General features: G+C 41.1%; 1 protein-coding gene and 2 non-coding genes across 4 annotated transcripts in view; 1 reads left to right on the top strand and 2 right to left on the bottom strand.

Moving 5' to 3' along the window:
* Window positions 1-21,116, bottom strand: part of NEBL (nebulette) — a 310,491-nt gene that overhangs the window by 269,723 nt on the left and 19,652 nt on the right. The window lies entirely within an intron of this gene.
* TRNAP-AGG (transfer RNA proline (anticodon AGG)) lies at window positions 14,150-14,222 on the top strand. Its single transcript has one exon. It is a non-coding gene; the product is annotated as a tRNA-Pro (tRNA).
* Window positions 18,440-18,546, bottom strand: LOC123614794 (U6 spliceosomal RNA). Its single transcript, XR_006722273.1, has one exon. It is a non-coding gene; the product is annotated as a U6 spliceosomal RNA (small nuclear RNA).

Raw genomic sequence — 21,116 nt, 5'->3', positions numbered from 1 at the left:
AGGCTTCATTTGAAATCATCTGGTGTCACCTTTTTCCTGCAAAATAAAGCCTCAAAGTATGGAGAACACACAGGTTGAAGAAAGTGGAAACTGTCACTGTAGGAAAACAAAGGCGGGCCTGTCAAATGCAAGTGAGTCCAGAGGGAATGCAAGTTTTGTTCCCTGGCCATCAAAAATAGTTTGGAGGATTTCTGCCAAAAGCAGAAATAAAAGCATGCTCTTTTCCCTCTGCACCCTACAGAGCTGCCTTTGAAGTTATATGTGCTCCACAGCGCACAGGCAGAAACAAAAATCAGGCACTTCTTAAATTTTATTATAGGCGGTTCAGTATGAGCCAGTGTCCTTCCAGCATTTATAAAAAAGTCATTTTCAGCTCCCTCTCCATAGATATAATGAGATTTGTCTTATGCCCTGGAATTTGAATTCATGCTTCCCTCTGGTTATACCTTCTGGTCCCAGGGACAGCCTCGGGGACTTGGCCCCACTGCCTGGATCTGGTTCAGGCACTGCCTGGATGGACAGGCTCCATCCAGCTCCCCGCTTGTAGGGACTGGGGCTGACTCTCTGCAGCCACCTGGCAAGACTTGGCTGGCTTTGCAGCCTTCTGGACTTCCCTGAACAGCTCCTTGGGGTGCTTCAAGCCTTCCTTAGCTCCCCATTCTGCCTTATCAGGACCACAGGATAAAATGCAGCTATCCATTCTTGTTGCCTGGTGCCCCAGCGAGGTGAGGAAAATGTCACATTTAGAATAATAACAACTCTAACGCTGATATATTTCAAAAACAATCATCTTCAAAATCAGGCATTTCCTCGGTAAATGTCGTTACAGCCTTAAGTATAGAAATGTTCATGTTGTTTGTTTTGTTTTGTCTTGTTTTCTGCCTAGATACTGGGCTTAGAGTGTGAAAGTGTCCTGAGCCAGTGTCACATAAGTGGAGGCTAAAAGATCAGAGGGGAGAAACCAAAACATTTCATATTTTCCAATGCATTCATTCACCCACGGTGTCAACTCAAAAGGGGAAAAAATCAAAATAGTGTATTTCATCATAAAAGAGTTAATTGTAGGATATTAAAATTGGCCCTTTTTTGGAAAGAAAGTTAGAACTAAAGGAATCTTAAAGACCAACTAATCCAATTACTCAACAAGGTGGAAAAGACTGCCACCGCTCAGACTACTAGGGTAGTGCCAAGAAGACACACAAGCCATTTAGAGGGAGCCTCCACTGGCTGAAATTGAGACAATCTGAATATCAAAAAGAATGACTGTGACTGATTCAAACACATCAAATCTATAAAGTCCATGAGTTTACAGTGAGTTGATAAGATGTCCTCCCACCTCAACCCCTAAAACAGTGGAAAACAGCTCACTGGTGACCACCAGTAGAAGGTGCTAGGGCCCCAGTTCATCATTCGGACAAGTGATAAATAAAAGGAAAGGTTGAATATTGTATCCTGCTTTTTCTTTTCAAACTATATTGCAGGATAACCAAATCATTAATGATGGAAAATTCATCCATATAAAAGAATTCCAACTAATAAATGCACAAATAATGATGAAACTAGAAAAATTCCATTTTGACTTTATCAACTGAAGTTTAGTCTTTAAACCAGGTCCTAAGAGATAGAACATAGGACAGCTAAGAATCAGTGAAAGTAGAGGGGGATAAAATTCCACAGTCAAGGTAATTAATTAGTAAAGATGTAAAAGGAATGAGTATCTGGAAAAGAAAGTTCAGGATGGAAATGGAGCAGCAAAAGAGGGTTGCAGGAGACACAGAACACCATCAGTACCTTTTCTGTGTCTCAATTTAGCCCAGGATTGTTTAAAAAGAAAAAAGTGTAACAAAAGTGAGAATGAACACAAAACACAGAAACATAATACTGAGGTGGGGGAGCTGGCCCCCTTCACTGCAGCACTTTTCACAACAGCCAAAACAGGGAAGCAACTCAGTTCTACTGACGGATGAATGGATAAAGAAAATGTGATATATTTATACAACAGAATATTATTCAGCCATGAAAAAGAAGGAAATCCTGACATTTGCAACAACATGGATGGACCCTGCAGGCATCATGCTAAGTGAAATGAGTCAGACACAGGAAAACAAATACCACATGACCTCACGTATATGTGTCATCTAAAAGCAATGGAACTCACAGATGCAGAGAACAAACTGGTGGTGGCCAGAAGTGGGGGCAAGAAGTGGGTGAAATGGGTAAAGGGGGTCTAAAGGTACAAACTTCCAGTTATAAGTAGGTTCTGGAGATGTAATGTACAGCATGGTGACTGTGGTTAATAATACTGTAGTGTATATGTGAAAGTTGTTAACAAAGTAAATCTTAAAATTTCTTATCACAAGAAAAAAATGTGTAAGTATATGTGGTGACAGATGTTAACTAAACTGATTGTGATCACTTCACAATATATAAGTATATCAAGCATTATGTTGTGTACTGGACCTTAATATCATGTTATATGTCAATTATATCTCAATTTTTTTAAAAGCTGGTGCTCAAAGTCCCACTTGGTTCCCATCTTTAATGAACAGCATGAAAGAATGACTTGCGGGCATTAAGGCTGATGGTGGGCTAAGAGCCCCGTATCAGCTGAGCCCCATGCATATTAACCAGCAACAACAACGTTTCTGAAACAATAATCAAGTGTAGCCTCCACCGTTATGTCTCAGTGGGCTGTACTTGGCTCACCATGAGGAGTCTCTCTGTCAAAGTAAATAAGCAGAAGCACCAAAACCAAACAATCAAGAAAACCAACCCAGCCAGAGAAAAGCGGAGCACAGCACAAAACTATTACAGGCAGTGAGGAGAGGGTCAGCATTGTGAAATGTAGTTGTTTTGTAATACATATGAACCTCCGGAGTGTTTGACAGGTCGTGACACGGAACACTGACCTTGAGGTTGAAACAGAAGCACTGTCTTGTTTTCCTCCCCACTGAACTAGTCATTTCTTCTAACTGCTAAGTTTGAGAGAGGGAGTGAGGAGAAGAAAAAGAGAAGCGAAGGGAGGTCATCTGGCGAGGAGCCGGATCCCAGGTTCCTTTGGTTCCCACCCCCCCACACGAAGTTGCTAACATTTTCTGCTGCTGTGCTTTCTGAAAAGTCAATAGTGATACTGTTTCCAGCTTTTTCCAGAAGGGTAGATAGAGCTTTGGGGTTTTGTTTTTGTTTTTGTTTTAGTATGTATATATATCTATATATTGAGATAAAATTCTAATGCCATAAAATTCACTTTTTATGTGCACAATTTAGTGGTGTTTAATATATTCTCAAAAAAAAAAAATCACCTGTAGATAATTCCAGAACATTTTCATCACTCCAAAAAGAAACCCTATACCCATCAGCAGTCACTCCCTTTTCTTCCCTTTTCCCAAGAGCCTATGGCAAGTAACCATCTGTCTCTATGAATTTGCCTCTTCTGAATATTTCATATAAATGGAATCACACAATATAAAGCCTCTGGTGTCTGGTTCCTTTCACTCAGCTTAATGTTTTCAAGGCTTATAATGTGAATTGTGTATCAGCACTTCATTCCTTTTTAAGGCTGAATAACGTTCCGTTGTACAGACACACTGTATTTTGTTCATCCATCCATCATTTGATAGGTATTTCCACTTTTTGATGAATTCACCTTTTTTGATGGATAGTTTCCACTTTTGGGCTATTATGGTAATACTGCTATGAATACTCATGTAAAGTTTTTGTGTGAAGGTATGTTTTCTATTCTCTTGAGTATGTACAAAGGAGTAGAGCTGCTGGATTATATGGAAACTCTAGGTATAACTTTTTGAGGAACTACCATATTGTTTTCCAAAGTAGCTGCACTGTTTTACATTCCCACCAGCAATGTGTGAGAGTTCTGGTTTCTTCGTATCTTCACCAACACTTGTTACTGTCCATCGTTCTGACTATGTATATTCCAGTGGGTGTGAAGTGGAATCTCATTGTGGTTTTGATGTGCATTTCCCTAAAAACTAGGCCTCTTCTCTTATGCTTATTGGTCTTTTGTATGTCTTCTATTCAAATCTTTTGCCCAATTTTAACTGGGTTCTTTGTCTTTTAATTACTGAGTTGTAACAGTTCTTTATATATGCTGGAGACAAGTCCTTTATCTGCTACATAATTTGCAAATATTTTCTTACACTTTGTGAGTTGTCTTTCATTTTTTGAGAATGTCCTTTGTGCCTATTGACCATTTGTATTTCTTCCTTGGAGAATTGCTTGTTTAGGTCCATTTTTGGATTGGGTTGTTTGTTTTTTTTCTTATTAAGTCATATGAGCTGCTTATATATTCTGGAGATCAAGCCTTTGTCAGTTTCATCTTTTGCAAAAATTTTCTCCCATTCCGTAGGTTGTCGTTTTGTTTTGTTTATGGTTTCCTTTGCTGTGCAGAAGCTTTTAAGTTTAATTAGGTCCCATTTGTTTATTCTTGCTTTTATTTCTATTGCTTGGATAGACTGCCTTAGGAGAACATTTTTGAGATGTATGTCAGATAATGTGTTGCCTATGTTTTCTTCTAGGAGGTTGATTGTATCTTGTCTTATGTTTATATATTTGATCCATTTTGAGTTTATTTTTGTGTATGGCACAAGAGTTTGTAAATTTTGATGAAGTCCAACTTATTTTTTCCTTTGTTGCTGTTGCTTTTGGTGCCATATATAAAGCCACCACCTAATCCAAGGTCACAAAGATTTGTGCCTGTTTTCTTCTTAGAGTTTTATAACTTTAGCTCTTACGTCTAAGTTTTGAGTTAATATTTTTAAATGATTTAAGATAAGAGTCTCACTCCATTCTTCTGCCATCTTTCTTTTTGTGACACTTTCAGTCTGTTTATAAGGCTACAGCCCTCACGGCATTTCTCAGTACAAGTCACTGCTTCGAGGTAAAAGCAGCAGGTACTATTTTTAACAAAATGAAATGACTGGGGAGACAGTACACAGGGCAGTGGGGAAGGGCACGAGCTCTGAAGCCAAACATCACCTCAGTTCTACCACTTACACTATGTGACTGAGTGAGCTACTATCTTCTCTATGCTCAGATCCGCCCCCATTTTAAAATGAGGAGAGAAAAAAATACAGCATTTTCAGAGAGTTGTAAGGACTATCTGAGTTAATACAGGCCAAGCACGCAGAACACTGCAGAGCTCACTGTGAGCATCAAGTCCGTGTTAGCTACTCTTATCAGTGAAGGTCCGATTATATTCATCCTAGGGCTACAGTTTTCCAAAGAAACACAGTTCTCAGAACAACAGCAGAGTAGAAGCTGGACGGGTGATGTGGCTTCCATGACAACATCTCCAATTCTCCCTGGTGTCCTTGCATCCCAGAGCCTCCCACTGGGGACCACTTGATGTTGACAGTCATCTTTGTCCTGTGTACAAGTCTCTCTGTGTTTTGTTTTCCACAGACTTGCAAGTTTACCTGTTAGGTGTCAGATTTTTCACGCCACATACACACAAAACTACACTTGAATCTACTGGAGTAATTCTTTACTCTCTTAGACTCAGAGCTTCTTTATAAGGGTAAAGTATTCTTTCTCTACAGCCTCTTTGTTTCCAGGTCATTTTAGCAACAGTGTTAGAAATACTTGGTAACACCAGAGTAGGAAGGCAAGATTGATTCCCTCAGTCTCAGTTTCTTCAGGAATCTCCTACACATTTCATGAATTTTAGGAGGCACCATTCAATCTGTGTAAACCCATATCACAATATAACTGTCAAGTCTTTCAAGGGCTGCCTTTTTTCCTTCAATCCCTAATTATCCAGGTTTGGACAAGTTTCCACTCAAAGATGGTTTCCTATCCATTAGAAAGCTTCTGGAACATTTTCCTTCCTAGTCTCCCAAATATCCCATTAATTAGTGTGTGTTTAGCCATTGCAAATTACTTTTAATATTAGTATATGCAAAATATAATTAGATGGGTAACCTTCTGGGATCAAATTATGTCCTGGGTGATTACTGAGTTCTGACACCACTGTAACAAACATCTGGATTCATTCATCTGGGAGCACACTGTGCCCTTTTTCACCTGGGACATGTGCTGCTCTGATTCCACAATGCTAGTTTGGCTTAAAACAGAATTCCTCTTAAGAATTCCTTTCAGATTCTGTTTGCTATCTCTGTCCACGCACTTCAATATTTTGTACCTCTTTTAAAAACCAAAAGTGGGTCTGTTCAGCCCACTTGTTTGCCCGGTTCACCCTCACTGAGGACAAGGCTTGTCCTGGCTCCAGCCCTCTCATTCACTCCCTCCTTGGACACCCCGACTGCATCATTTTAGTTCAAACCGAGCTGTGTCTGTAGACCCTGTTTCATCCCAGAGCCCAAGCTGAGAACAAAGCAGCCTGAACTCCACCCGCAGGACATTCCTCACTCAAGAGAACACATCTCCCTCTACCAAACTGAATTCAGGAAGACTTATACTAGGGTCTCACTGAGCTAATAAAAGACTAAATCCACTGGGCGAGGTGAGGCCACAAGGCCTCTGCCACCAGGACAGCCCATCCTCCCTAAACCCTTTTCTCTGATGTTTCCCCATCCTTATCCTCCCACGGGGCTGTTTTAAGGTCTGGTTTCTCCAGTCTCAGGAAACCCACATCCTAGTTACAGCCTCAGTGGAGAATGAAAACAATAAAAGTTAAAAATAAAATGGAAAGCTGGCAGTGGGTCTTGGCATAATAATATTTGACCCAAATGAGGCTTGAGAACTTACTTCTTGGGCCAGGTGAGGCTACCTGCATTCAGCCTCCTGGAGCTGCACACAAGGAGCCTGAAGGGCCAAAGAAATAGAACCACAAGGGGCTTCTTGGCTAAAGAAAAGGAACAGCTCCAGCTAATATGGAACATGCCTGCTGAGCTGCTCGTGGGGCCGAGAGAGATGCCACACACAAGCCCTCTGCATGCGGAGTGGGGCAGGGCAGGACTACACGAGAGGGCTTCTGTGCAAGCAGGGGGCCAACAAACCCAGATGCTTGCAACTGCTCTGGTTTCAACACCGAAAGGTCCTCAGTGGCTACCCTGCCACCATCGGCTTTCTGCAGTTGGCTACTCTCATCCCAAACCAGACCAGGACAAAAGAGGAGGCCAGAAATAAGCTAAGAGATGAGGAAGAACAGGGCACCCTGTCCCTGAGGCAGGACTTTCTGGATCTTAAAGAGCTTTGGTTAGATTCAGTGCAGTTCTCTAAGAGAGAAAGCTCCTTCTTTTATTCAAGCACCCTCAGGCGTGCTGCCGGGGAGCCTACCCTCTCCTAGAAGCCACCAGGTCGAATCTGCACTGGGCTGCAGACTTCCTATTAGCTCAGTGGAAGAGACTTCAATCCAGAGTTTCCAAAAGTTTGGTCTTCAGGCCATCTGCATTAGAATCACCTAGTCACACCGATCAAATCTAGTTCCCGGGGCCCATCCCACACATGCTGGATCAGATTCCCCAGCAACAGAATTCAGAATCTCCATTTCTTAAGAAAGCCCCAAATGTGTCTGCTGATTACCGAAGCCTGAGAACTGCACTTCCTGCCTATGTCTTCCTTTACTCACCCACACCCTCAGTTACACACCAGGGCTCAACCTGGACTCCAGTATCAGGAATCCTCAGGTCAAGGAAAATCAGAAGAGAAGTGAACATGACATGGGGCTTCCCCACTTCTCCCCCACATCCCTGCCCTTTTCCAGCTTCTAAATCCCCTCACTCCTTCCTCCACCTCTCACTCCCTTTGGCTGCCCTCTGCGTAGACAAAGCTCATGAAGGCCTGCTCTATTCTGGTGGGGGGGAGGTCTTTGTGTTCCAAAATTACTTCCAATCTCTCCTCCCTCCACTAATCTCTTATTCAACAGCACATTGCAGTTTGTTGTTAGGGAAGCAATCCAGATAAATTCATAGTTAGGGCGGAATGACCAATAGAATATCTCACTCTGCTTCGGAGTTGCTGCTAATCACCCTCAGTGAGTCACTGATTGGTAGAATTAATGGACATCTGGGGGAAATACTTGGGGGGTTTATGAGGGTCTTCCTTAAATCAGTGCTTTCTGATGGCTTCCCTGATTGTCACAAAATCTTAATTTGGCAAGGAAAAATCCCACTAAGAAAGTCATTACATGACTCCTTATAACATATGCCTACAGAGAAGTAATTAAACATGGCCTTTGGTCCTAGGAAGACGTAGGTCTGAATCCTGACTCCACCATTGACTGGTCATGTCTGGGTGACATATGTAACCTCTTACTCCTAAAGCTGGAGATTATGACAATACTTACTTCAGAAGGTTGTTAAATTCAACAAAATTTTTTTCAAAGCATTTGGTATATGGTACTTAATAAATAGTTACTATTATTATTAGCATTATAAGAATGTGTTTATATAATAAGTATTCAACCAAACCACTCTGCTGGATTCAACTATACGAAACAATTTTTCTGTGTTTAGTCTTCATGGTTAACTGTTCAGATAGTCTTGGTGTTCATTTACGACTCTAAAAAACCGGGAGAAACACTGGTCATCGCCAACCTGGTTTTGCCTTGGACAAGGAGAGATTTGTAGAATTAGTCCAGTTTACCAAACGATCCCACTCAGTGTCTAAGGCTACTGCTGCTAATTTCCTCCCGGGTTTTCAGCCTTTAAAATCTATCCAAGGTCAAGGTCACTGAAGCAATTGCCTCAGTCATGTCCTATTAGTGGCACCACGTAGCAAAAGTGAAATGGAGCATGTGGTGGGGACAAGGGCACTGGGATTTCTAATGGTTGGTGCTCAGCTCCTCTGTGCCAGGCCCTCTTCTGCAGGGTAATGATGATGTAACCATGAAGGACAAGGTAGGAAGAAGCATAAACCTGGCTTCTTCAAACAATAGAAACCAAGACAGTCTTGCATTATTGAGACAATGGATGGCAGTCCCAACTCACACTAAATAACTAGAAAATATGTCCATTTGCTGCTGGGAATTTCCAAGACCAAGAAGAAATGGACACATTCAAGAAATAGCCCTGTGAGGCAGAGGTAGTTGATGACCTTTGGGCTTCTACCAAGCTCAATATATGGTGACCCAGAAAGTAAAACCAAGAGGCTCCCCCCAGGAGACACAGAGAAGAAATCTTTCCAACAAATGGGCCCTCAACTATGCCTTTACCATGATTACAAGGTAAAAAATATATATAGTAAATACAAGCAATGCTTAGCTTCTAGAAAAACTAAGAGAGGGGTCAAGGTTCAACAAGATAGGATGTCAGAGGAGGAAGTGAGACAGACCAGAGGCAATGGATGATGACAAAAACACACGGATGGCAACTTAGAGAATTAGAGAAGAGGATAGTGGGACAGGACACCTGCCAAGAAAACAGTGACTACTATTAACCCAAACACTGTAAGCAAGCAAAGCAAAATTAAATTTTAGCAAGTACACAGCACATCATAATAAACAGTAGCCACTATCTATGACTTCAAGATGTTCTTATACAGCATCTATTCCTACTTGATCCTATCTGCTCAATTGTGATCAAGTCTTCAAATCTGCTCGAAAGCAATTCAATGACAAAATTCAAAGTCAACACACTTTGTCATCTCTGGTTACATACATACACAGAGCTCTCAGATGTTAAGAGTGGTGGCTGGCCTAGGAATTTTCATAATCAAGTTACACAGCCCTAGTAGAACTCCTTCTGGGAATCTAAGTCAAGCTCTAAAGGCTCTAATTCTAAGTAACATGGAGAAATTAGACAAAGACATTTTCATTAGCGTGAAGCTTTAGATTTCTGGCCAAAGATTTGAAAGGAAATGCAAAATCCAATCAGACAGAATAAAATGACAATATAATGCTGCCAAGAGCTAAAGAAATGCAGAATGCAATCAAGCAGGAGAGGAAATTAGCTGCAACCTGAATAAGAATGCAGACGTATGTCTGCCCAAATCAGATGAAAAAAGAACACAAGGCTATCTACTCAGAAGACCAAGGCTGACAATCCATCTTACCTGAAGGGTATGGCCTACAAATCTGTTGTCATAGCAACTATTAGACCCCTGTTGTCATAGTGATTATAAAATGGACTTACTGGCAGTTCTAAAAGAGCCTGGACATATGCCTCTTCAACCCCAAATCTCTGCCAGATAAACAACTGCATGGAGGCCCAGTCACCCCAACTATTAGCAAGGCAACCTCAGCTGACCTCACATAATGTATCTCCTTCCCTTAGTGCACATGTATCTTGATAACCCTGGGAAGACTTCGAATTAAATATAGAGATGCTGGAGTAAATCAAAGCAACAGTATTAATAATTTGTATTGAGTTGAGAATAATCTTTGTACATTAGGTGTCAAATTGTACGGAATGCCTGAGGACCTGCCACCTTTGGGAATGCGCCAGATTGTAACTGATTTTAGACTCGTGATTGAGTCAAAGGTGAAAATATGAATGTTTTCAAACAGTATTAGAACCCTTAGAAGAACATGAAAGCCTTTCAGCTTGCTCTAGCAGGCATTTAAAGTGATTAAAAGGAGATTGGATATATTCATTTACACATGAAATTTTAATGCTTAAGGAAATGTGATTAACTTTTAAACTAAATGGATTAATGGGAAGTTAGCCTGCCCAACTTGAATTTATTGGCCACTATTTAAAGCAAACATCAAAAAAGTGTTTGTTCTTGGACTCACAGACATAGAGAACAAACTTACAGTTACCAGGGGTTGAATGGGGTGGGAAGGGATAAATTGGGAATTCAAAAGTTGCACCTCTTGGGGAGCGATGGAAATGTTAGCGATCTTGACTATGGTAGTGGTATACATTTATTAAAATTTATCTAATTGTGTATCTGAAATATGTGTAGTTTACTGCACAGGAACCAAACCACAACAAAGATGTTTTAAAAAATTGTTCTTATTTTACCTATTACCTACTAGATTTATATAAAGAAAAACAAGTATTTTAGGTAAAATAAAGGCATAAAATAAAAATAAATCTAGTTTTCAACTTTAAGAAACCAATACTAATTAAAAGTTAATATTCATTTTTAAAGAATAATCATTTTAGTCCTTCCAAAAATAAACAAATGTTAAATAAGGGGCATTCTACAGAAAGAAAAAGAAAGAAAGAAAAGAAAGGAAAAGGAAAGAAAGAAAGAAAAAGAAAGAAAGAAAAGAAAGGAAAAGGAAAGAAAGAAAGGAAAGAAAGAAAGAAAAGAAAGAAAGAAAGAAAGAAAGAAAGAAAGAAAGAAAGAAAGAAAGAAAGAAAAAGAAAAGAAAAGAAAAGAAAGAAAGAAAGAAAGAAAGAAAGAAAGAAAGAAAGAAAGAAAGAAAGAAAAAACTACTCTGCACTGCTCAAAAATGTCCCTGCTGTAGAAGAAAAGAAAGAAGTGTTCCAAATTAAAGAAGACCAAAGGGACATGACAATTCAATAAAATGCATGATCTGGAAGCTTCTTTTGCTAAGAATGTTTCAATTAGTAAAATCTGAATAAGGTCTGTAGATTAGGTAGTACTATGCTATTAATGTTAATTTCCCAATTTTGAAAACTGTGTGGTATTTATCTAAGAGAATTCCATTGTTTTTAGAAAATACACAGTGAAGCATTTAGGAACAAAGAGACACCATACCTGCACTTATCCTAATGGTTCTGGGGGAAAGAAAAACAGAGAAAAGAATAAAATGTTGTCATTTGAAAACTCTGGGTGAAAGGTATACAGGAATTTTTTGTAATATTCTTGCAACTTTTCTGTATGTCCAGCATTATATTTTTTAAAAGTTCAAAAAAAAGAAACACTAATATTAAAGTAATAGTTTTTTTTTTTTAAAGGCCACCCTTGGACATCAAGAATCACTCACCAACAGAGAAGCACAAAAAAAGATGATTAAAAACTGGGGAAGTAAATCTGAGGGAGTAGAATTGGACTGAATAAAACGGACAAAAGGAAAACCAGAGAACAGACTATTTAAAATACGTTAAGCTTTCCTCTACTTTGAACTGAAAGTCAGAGATATCCCCTGAGATGACCAAGAACGTGGGATGCCCACAGCAAATGCTTGCCCCAGAGTTTAACCCAACAGGGTACCTGAGGTTCAGGGTTACTCCCACCACCCCACTCCCTTCAGCAGAACTCCTCTTCTAGAAAAATCTCCCTCTAGTCCTGATACCAAGAAGAAGAAGGCAGGTCCCACGCCTGGTATCCCCTATCAACCCCAGGCAGGCCAGGACCAAAGGGCTGTGAATCACTCTCTGTAACAGGACAAAAGACCTTATTCACTGGGGAAACTTGCAGGAACAGTAGTTCTCCTGGCGTTCTCCTTGGTAATACAACCCTCCATCCCCAAGCATTCCCCACTGGTGGTGTTCCCAGTACTCAGATATCTGACTTCAAACGTGCCTGGCCCTACTCCGAGCCCATGACTAGACTGACCAACCAAATACAGCTCCACCCTGGGTTGCACCAGCCCCATCTATTAGCAAAACCTGAGCCACCCTGTGTCCTGCAAAACAGAGACTAGAGTATACAAAGAAATTTCCTAACAAGATCAATTATTAAAAATCAAAATGAACGTCAAAGGGAATTTGTAGTATCCCTTTGTGCAAATTCTTTAAAGTCACGGGAGAATTTTATTTACTCAGTATTTCAAATATTCCCATGTCTGATACCAGGAGATAGACTTTATTACCTCAAAGTGGTTATACAGTAGTAAATTTAAAATTAAGGAGGGGTGTGTGTGTGTGTGTGTGAGAGAGAGAGACTGAAGTATAGAAATACATCACAATTATCTTAACCTTTCATTAATTCAACAGCTGTCGACTAAGTTCATGTTATATGCATAATGGAAGTTGGGGAAAGAGGGGCTTTCAAAAACACGCAGAAATGAGGGAAAAATTCAAACATGAAAAGTGCTTTTTTAATAACTACTTAGCAAAACATTGCAATGAAATAAGTACAACCTGTCTCACTTTCAAGTCAAGAAATCGAAGAAAAAGGAGGAAAATATAGACAAATGTCAGAAAGATGTCAAATGGCACAACCAGAATTCCTAATAGAGTTGAAAAGTCCCCAGTCCAAGTCTCTGATTTGGAATAACTGGGTAATCCTGGCAAACCACCCTGCTTTTCAAGACTCGGTAGGTGAATTGAACCAGATGGCCTGTAAGGTTGCTTCCAGCCTTTAAAAAAAAAAAAAAATTCTAGAATCTGTGTGCTAGGATGTGCCCCACTGAACATACATCACGGGCCAGATGAGGATAAGAAGAGGAAAAGCCTAAAATAAAGCCATTTCAGAAAATCTTTACATCTAGTTCACACAGAAAAGGAAATGGTAATGATTCCATCAGAAAAAGTTATGAGTATTCAAATGAGGTGCTGCAAAAAAAACTCAAATAAGGAGAAGATCTCTGTTCTGTTTCTCTCGTGATTATTGAGAATAGTTACATCCTCCAGTCTCTGCAGTGCAGACAGTACTTGTGCCCTCGGTGGGAGGAAAGGCAGCGCCCTGGAGGGGCTGTCACTCTCACTCTCCTTTGTCTTTGCATCACCTCCTAAGGAACAAAGACAGTCACCAGCCCCCAATCCCTCGGTTACCTTCACCTTTTCCCAGGATTAGGTAACTCATGAAGGGCCGCTGGCCCTTGGAGAGGCATGTGTTCCAGCCATCCAGTTGCCCCACTGAGGTAACCCACCCTCCCTGGCCTGCTGGGCCTCCCAAATAACCGTCTCTGCTAACAAAAGCAGACCAGACTAGGAGGACCCTGGTTCTAAACCAAGTCCCATTGTTAACTGGCTGTGTGACCTGTAACTAGCTATCTAGCTTCATGGGCCTCTCACCTCCTCTGAAAAACAGCGACTGACAATTGGACCTATCATCTCAAAAGAATGCACAATCAAACATGCTTTAGATATATCAAATGCCCCTTCAAATTAATAAGAAATACATATATATATTTTTTATATATATATATATATATATATATATATATATATATATATATATATATATATATATATATATATAAAATCCTAGTAGGTAAAGAAGTAGATAAAAAGGCTAATCACAGAAGAAGTAAAGATGGCCAGTATACAGTAAAACATGTTCATTCATAAATCAAGGAATTGAAAATAACACAACCATGAGATACTACTTCTCATCCAAAAGACTGGTGAAATTTAAAAGATCAGAGGGATGGTATAGCTCAGTGATAGAGTATCTGCCTAGGATGCACAAGGTCCTGGGTTCAATCCCCACTACCTCCATTAAAAATAAAGAAATAAATAAGCCTAATTACCACCACCCCCCAAAACAAAACCGAACAAAAAAAAAGAGTTAAAAGATCATATTAGCAAGGGTACAGGAAGATGAGTATTCTCACACATGTTGGGTGGAAAGAGAGTCTGCCATTACCTTTCTGGGGGAATTTGATGGTACCCAACAAAATATGAAACATGCACACATTTGATCTGACAAAATCTTCTGTAGTACTCTTCCAGAGAAATGTTCTCATCCATGTCAAAATCAAATATATAAAGATGTTCAATGCAGCACTGTTTATTCAAATGTCCATTAATTGGGAGATGGTTAAATAAATCACGGAACTCCTATACCATGGAATATTAAACTACCATGTAAAAGAATTAAGTAGATCTATTTATTTGTGCTGAAATGAAACATATTATGAAACTAGAACAATGCCTGGCACATAGGAGCCACTCAGTATTTGAATAAATGAATACATAGATGCCTTTTCACAGCACTTTCACATATTCTATCTTATCTAATTCTTATGGCAATCCAACAATAAGAGCCAAGCAGGAACGACTGCCCCAGTGGAGGGCAAGGAAATTAAAGTTCAAGGTGGTTATGACCTGCCCAGGATCATAAACCCCAGGCACTGGTCAGTGCTCTTTGGCGGCTGACACTCACTCTGCCTGCAGTGAGGCCAACCTGGGAGAAACTCCATGGAGAAGCACCTAGTTTACAGGCAGCTGGAGGGTCACTCAGTAATTGCTCCTTGCCTGGGAGACAGACTCATCCCTCTTTTATCAGCAAAGCCTTCTGTGAGGTGAGGCTTGGCTCTCTGGACCTCTGCTGCGGCCCATTAGGCATCTAACAACAGGTCTGAAAGGAGGTCATTCAACACCAGGTCATCATGGAACCCTTACCCCCCACCCCCACCCCCTTGCTCCTGGAAGAGAATAGAGCAGGAAGGCAAAGAGGAGCACCTGTGAAGCACCCGCTACGTAGCCAGGCACGATGAACAGGAAAAAATTCATCTGAGCCTTCCTTTACAAATCACCAAGAGAAAAAGACACTGGGTGTTGTTAAGCAAAGTACAGAACATGCCTGCATCTCCACTTAATCTAGGTCAGTCGTGGCTGCAAAAGAAGTCGAGGTCACAGCGAGCTCACTCTGGTCACCCTGCTTGCCAGTGCACACGTCAGAAAGTGCGGGTCTGGGTACCACGTGGCCAGTCGAGCCACTGCTACACAGGTGCCCTGCCTCCAACAGGTGCTCACCTATTCAAGTCAGGAATGTGTATGTAAGACACAAAAGAAAAAAAAAATCACTGGCTGATCTGTAAAACACACACATTCTGTCCCGGACGAGGGAGAGGAAAGCGTATTCACAAATTTCAGACACTGGGAGTAACATTTCACTTTTATTCACCCCACTTTCCCATTATCAGAAAATGGTGGAAATGGTACTGTGTTTGGGCATTGTTACCTTGCAAGTTTCATCTTAATTACAGAGGCTCTTGGTAACCGTTGCTTAGTAACAAACACATCTGAAATAGACTTGTTGACTTATTATGAGATACTCTTGAAAAGACCTTAGCCCGAAATTCACTGATGGAAAAACAGCAATGGCCTGGTAAAGTAAAAATATTTTTTAAATGAAAAAGAACTCATAAACCTCAGATTTTACCAGATTCCAAAGACATTACTGAATGTCTACAGTAGTTTCATAATATTTTATGATACTTTGGTACTGATCTATTATTTTCCAAAGCACTTCAGATGCAGTTATCTGACTGAAAGGCTAACTGAAGCTCTGTAAGACAGGCCTGAGATTTAGACTTTTTAGTCAAAGCAGGATTGTCACAGAAGAGCAACAGCTTCTGGGTTTCCACAGGACTGAAATATCCTCCATGGTACAGTTCTGAACACCTTTTCTTTCAAGATTTCAGGAACTGTCTAAGGCTTCAAGTTTTCAAGTCAGTAAGAAAAAGCAAAAGAAGCTTTCCTTCAATCTTTCCAAGAATATTTCTTTAGCACCTGTCAATAAAATCCGTGATGCAAGTGGAAATGGAAATGCATTTTAGGACTCCATCCCACACACGTTCCCAAGAGCAAAACCCCAACCCTGCATGCTCTCCTCACTGAGTGCGTGACCTCCACCTGCCTCCTGACAGGACCCTGCTGTCTGCTCGCCGTTTACACCTCAGGACCTGGGCACCTTCACCCACTCTGCTCTGCTCTTACTGTCTCAGAGAAGCGGATCCCTATTTGTGCAGTACATTCCTCCTACCTCTTGTGTCTTTCTGGTATTTTCCACAGCCCCTGCTTCTGCTCAGTCTCTTTTCTTCCTTTTTTGAAAAACTTCTCGAAAGAGGAGTCTGCATTCACCAGCTTTTGTTTCTCACTTCCCACTCAATCCTCAACCACCAGCAATCTGAGTCTGCCTCAGGATTTCCTCTTCCAGTCACCATTTCTGTTGATTTGAGAAAGATTTTGATGGGGAGGAGAGTGTAGTTCAAGTGGTAGAGTGCATGCTTAGGATACACAAAGTCCTGGGTTCAATCCCCAATACTTCCTCTAAAAATAAGTAAATAAGTAAACCTAACTACTCCCCCTGCAAAAAAAATTAAATAAATTAAATTTTAAAAACAAAAAAAGAAATTTAAGACTTCAATTAAGAGCAGTGTGTCTCAGAAATGTGTTTTTCTGACATGTTTGTCTTTGTATTTGCAAAAATTCATCTAGATGTTAAATTGCTGGTTCTACCACCACACTCCTCTCAGTGCCTGCTTCACGTGGCTCTGGTGTGGACTCTTAGTTCAGCCTCTAACCTCCTAGTCTCCTGTTCTACTGGAAGACATCCCAGGCTGCCAAAATTTTCTTCCTAAAGACTTTCCTCATCTGATGAACATTCACCTCTGCTCAAAACCCATCTTGGCTCTCCCGGTCCTCCAGCACCGGCTCCTCCAGTCTTCTCACTTCTCTCTGCTATTTAAGTCCACTCCACCCTAACCCTTCTGCCCAGGGAGTCCCTCAAATTTGCCACAGTTGAAGCCTACACCCCTATGATGAGAAGAATGAGCCTCCACTGAGGCAGGAAAGAGAACATCGGCTCAGTGGACACCTGTCCAGGGCATTCCATCTGGTCGCCCAGCACATCACAAGTCACCTCACCAGCCTGCTCCACTCATGTGCTGGGGCTGCCTGGCCCCACCGGCATTTGAACTTGAGGACATGGGTCTAAGCCTTTCTACTGGCCTTCCTGTAGCCAAAGTCACTTATTCATCGATTTCTTCATCGAACAAATACCTATCAAGCGGCAAAACGTATCCATGTGACAGGCATGGTTTGTAGGCAGTGGTGACGCAGTAACAGAAAACAGTGACACTCTCCCTCATCTCACAGAGCTCCTAGAATAAAGCGTTATTCAAATAAGTATAAAGTCAGTGCTAAGAAGAAAGATACATGGCTTTAAACATGTACAGTAGTGAGACCAGCCAAATCAGACAGGACATCCCTGTGAAGAGATGAGAACCAAAGCAGAAAAAGGCACCAGCTAAGCAAAGTGATGTGGGGGCAGGCAGAGGTGAGGAAGGTGGCGCTCCGGGAAAAGGAACAGCGCGTGGTAAAGGGGCTGCTCCTTTGCAAATTCTTTACACTGTCTACAGTCATCCCTCAGACTTCAAGGAGGACTGTTCCGAGACTTGTTGTGAAGACCAAAACTCACGGATGGTCAAGTCCCAAGGCCGCGACCCCAACTCCCAACACATTCACACACAGGAGCCACAGTCGGATGCATCCTCAGAGGCTCAGCCCACAGGGATGGAGGGAGCGCTGTACTCATCACTGGAGCCTGCCAGCCTGCAAAGTTACACTTCTTTTTCAGCATGTCATGCTGACTTCTAAACAAAGTTGTTTAGAAAGACTTAACACTGAAACAACAGGGCCTAGGTTTTAAAACACATATTTACAAAAATATTTTTCTACATCTCGATACCCAAGTTTTATTCACAGCTTGCATCTTTTTTTTTAATTGAAGTACAATCAGTTACAATGTGTCAATTTCTGGTGTCCAGCACCATGTCTCAGTCATGCATATACATACATATATTCGTTCTCATATTCTTTTTCATTAAAGGTTATTACAAGATATTGAACATAGTTTCCTGTGCTATACTGAAGAAACTTTTTTTTAATCTATCCTTATATATAGTGGCCAACATTTGTAAAAAAAAAAAAAAATGGAACGCTTCATGAATTTGCATGTCATCCTTGTGCAGGGGCCGTGCTAATCTTCTCTGTATCATTCCAGTTTTAGTATCTGTACTGTCGAAGCGAGCGCTTGCATCTTTTTTAAACTAAGGATTTATATCAGAGTATTGTAAGCATTCCCTTCTCTTCCACTTCCTGACAAATTCCACTCAAAACAGCTGGGGCCATAAATTTTAATTTGCCATTTCCTCCAAAAAAAGTCACTTTGATGTAAAATAACTTTGCCTTCCTGCTAATATTTTATAAGGAATTAAAACTGAAATGATGGACTAAGAGTCCCCCCAGTTTGGCTCCATCCACAGACCTACACAACAACAGTATGTGGGGAAAAAGTCAGTCATGAATTCTGGAGAACATTCAACGTGTCTCCAAACATTTGCACTGCCAAGAAACAAAACGAGTGGGGATGTTTTTGGCAAGTGTAAAAATGAGATGTGAAAACTTCAGAACAATGATCTGTGTATATCCATTGGGTTCAAGAGACAGTCATGATGTGCTCCCAATTAACCTTCATAGCAACCACTGTTTGTACACCTTCTGCACAAAAATCACCACCGAAGCCAACGGTGCTGGCAGACCACTTTAAGGCATTTATTATGAGTCCACAAAATGAAAACTTTCTTCAAATGTTTTCCTAGGTGCCTTAATTGTACAGGAAAATTAACTGGAAGTAGAACCGTGCCAACCTTGAGCTGCAGAACAAGGTTGCATTGTCAAAATGCGTACACAGCCAACATGGTACTCTGCGTTCAAGAGAGGTGACAGGAACGTTTCTTCGGCCAAGCCGAGGGAAATTAATGACCACCACTCAGAAATACCTGGTCTGTGAGGGCAATGCCCTCAGCCCCGACTGTCACGGGAGGGCAAGACAGAGGAGGATGGAATGAAGAAGGGCAAAGAAAGGAAGGAGGTCCTCATCTGCTGGGAAATCAACAAGACTCGATCATTCTACAGGATTTTTCTAAACTAGCCTAGACCTGCAGTACATTTGGGAAATAAATATCTATTTTTGCACATAAAATAATGCCCACAAATATCCACCCCACTTAAGTCAAAAGTAGTACTTAGTCACTGATGAAAACAGAAACCCCCTCCCTCCCACCCCATGCTGTCCCCTTCCTCAGACCCTCATTGTCCTGGCAACTTCTCAGGATAAAACTCCCTTAAGGATTGGGGCCTCATGAAAACTCTGGGTTCATTTTTATGATAAAATACACTCTTGTTTACACTAAAGGTGATACCAATACACCCAGTATGGGACTGTCCCTCTGGCATATACACACCAAAAAAAGCCTTTGGGGGGTCCGTTTGTACATTATTTCCACAATAGCCAGTATGATCCTGTTAAAAACTTCAGTCACACATCACGTTACTCTTCTGCTCACCCCGTAGCCTCCCCCCAAGTTTTGCTCAAATCATAAGAACTAGATTTCCCTGACCAACAGATTCCTAATTGCAAACCATTCTGCAACCACCATTGACAAATATCCAGCATGAATCCAGAACAGAAAAATTCAAACAGAGAAAGAAAAGCATGTCATGTCATCCAGACATTTCACTAGCCTGGCCAAGTGTAGATCGGGTAATATATTTGGTTCTAGACACAAAACTCTATGCAGAACAGAAATCTGACTTCCTGTTTGGAGGGGATAAGGAGACATGCATCAAGTTCTAATCCAGGAACTCAATGACTACGAATCTTTTCCTATTTATTCTGCTAAAGTAAAAAGGGACTTCAAAAAAAATTCTGCATCCACTTCCTTGTTTGTAACAACACAGAGTAATCCAACAGCAGCACCTCCTTTCGTACTTAGAACCAAAGTCTTGGTCTCCTTAGTCTCAACCTCCCTTGCCATCCTTTGCAGATTTCTCTGGCCTCGAATCCCAGATCTCTGATCGGCCAGTCCCAAACTGTTACCCCACACCATGGGCCCTCTGTCTCATAAATGTGCACTGATAATGGGGACAGGTAGCAGGTGCAGGTCAGGCTCTTCACATGCACTGTCTCATGTAAAATCTCCCAACAGCTCCAGGTGGTAGGTGCTTTTATTATCCTCATTCTACACATAAGGACCCTGAGGTTGGAGAGATGAAGTGACTTTCTGATTGAGTCCAGAGCTCAGACTGAAATGTCCTACTTCAAAGCCTGGGCTCTGAATGACTGCACCATACGGCAAGGTTACAAAGGCTAATGTGTTGCAAATTGACTTCTCAAAAGTACCGTAGTCTTCCCTTATCTGTCATTTCACTTGCCACAGTTTCAGTTACCTATGGTCAACCCAAGTCCAAAAATAATAAATGAAAAATTCCAGAAGTAGGGGAGGGTATAGCTCAAGGAGTAGAGTGCATGCTTAGCATGCATGAGGTCCTGGGTTCAATTCCCACTACCTCCTCTAAAAAATAAAAATAAAAAACCAATCTAATCCACCCCTGCCAAAACAAAATAATAAAATAACACAATAATAAATAAATAAAATTTTTAAAAATTCCAGAAGTAAACAATTTGTAATGTTTTAAATTTTGCGCCATTCTGAAGACCCTGATGAAATCCTGAGCCACCTGGTCTCACCCACCCAGGACATGAAGGACCCCTCTGTCCAGTGTGTTCCATCCATTAGTCAGTCACTCAGCAGTCCTCTG

The sequence above is a fragment of the Camelus bactrianus genome, chromosome 35, assembly GCF_048773025.1.
Source record: "Camelus bactrianus isolate YW-2024 breed Bactrian camel chromosome 35, ASM4877302v1, whole genome shotgun sequence".
In the NCBI taxonomy this organism is placed as follows: Eukaryota; Metazoa; Chordata; class Mammalia; order Artiodactyla; family Camelidae; genus Camelus; species Camelus bactrianus.
The sequence above is the reverse complement of the archived record's forward strand: the minus strand, read 5'-3'. Positions and strand labels throughout refer to the sequence as shown.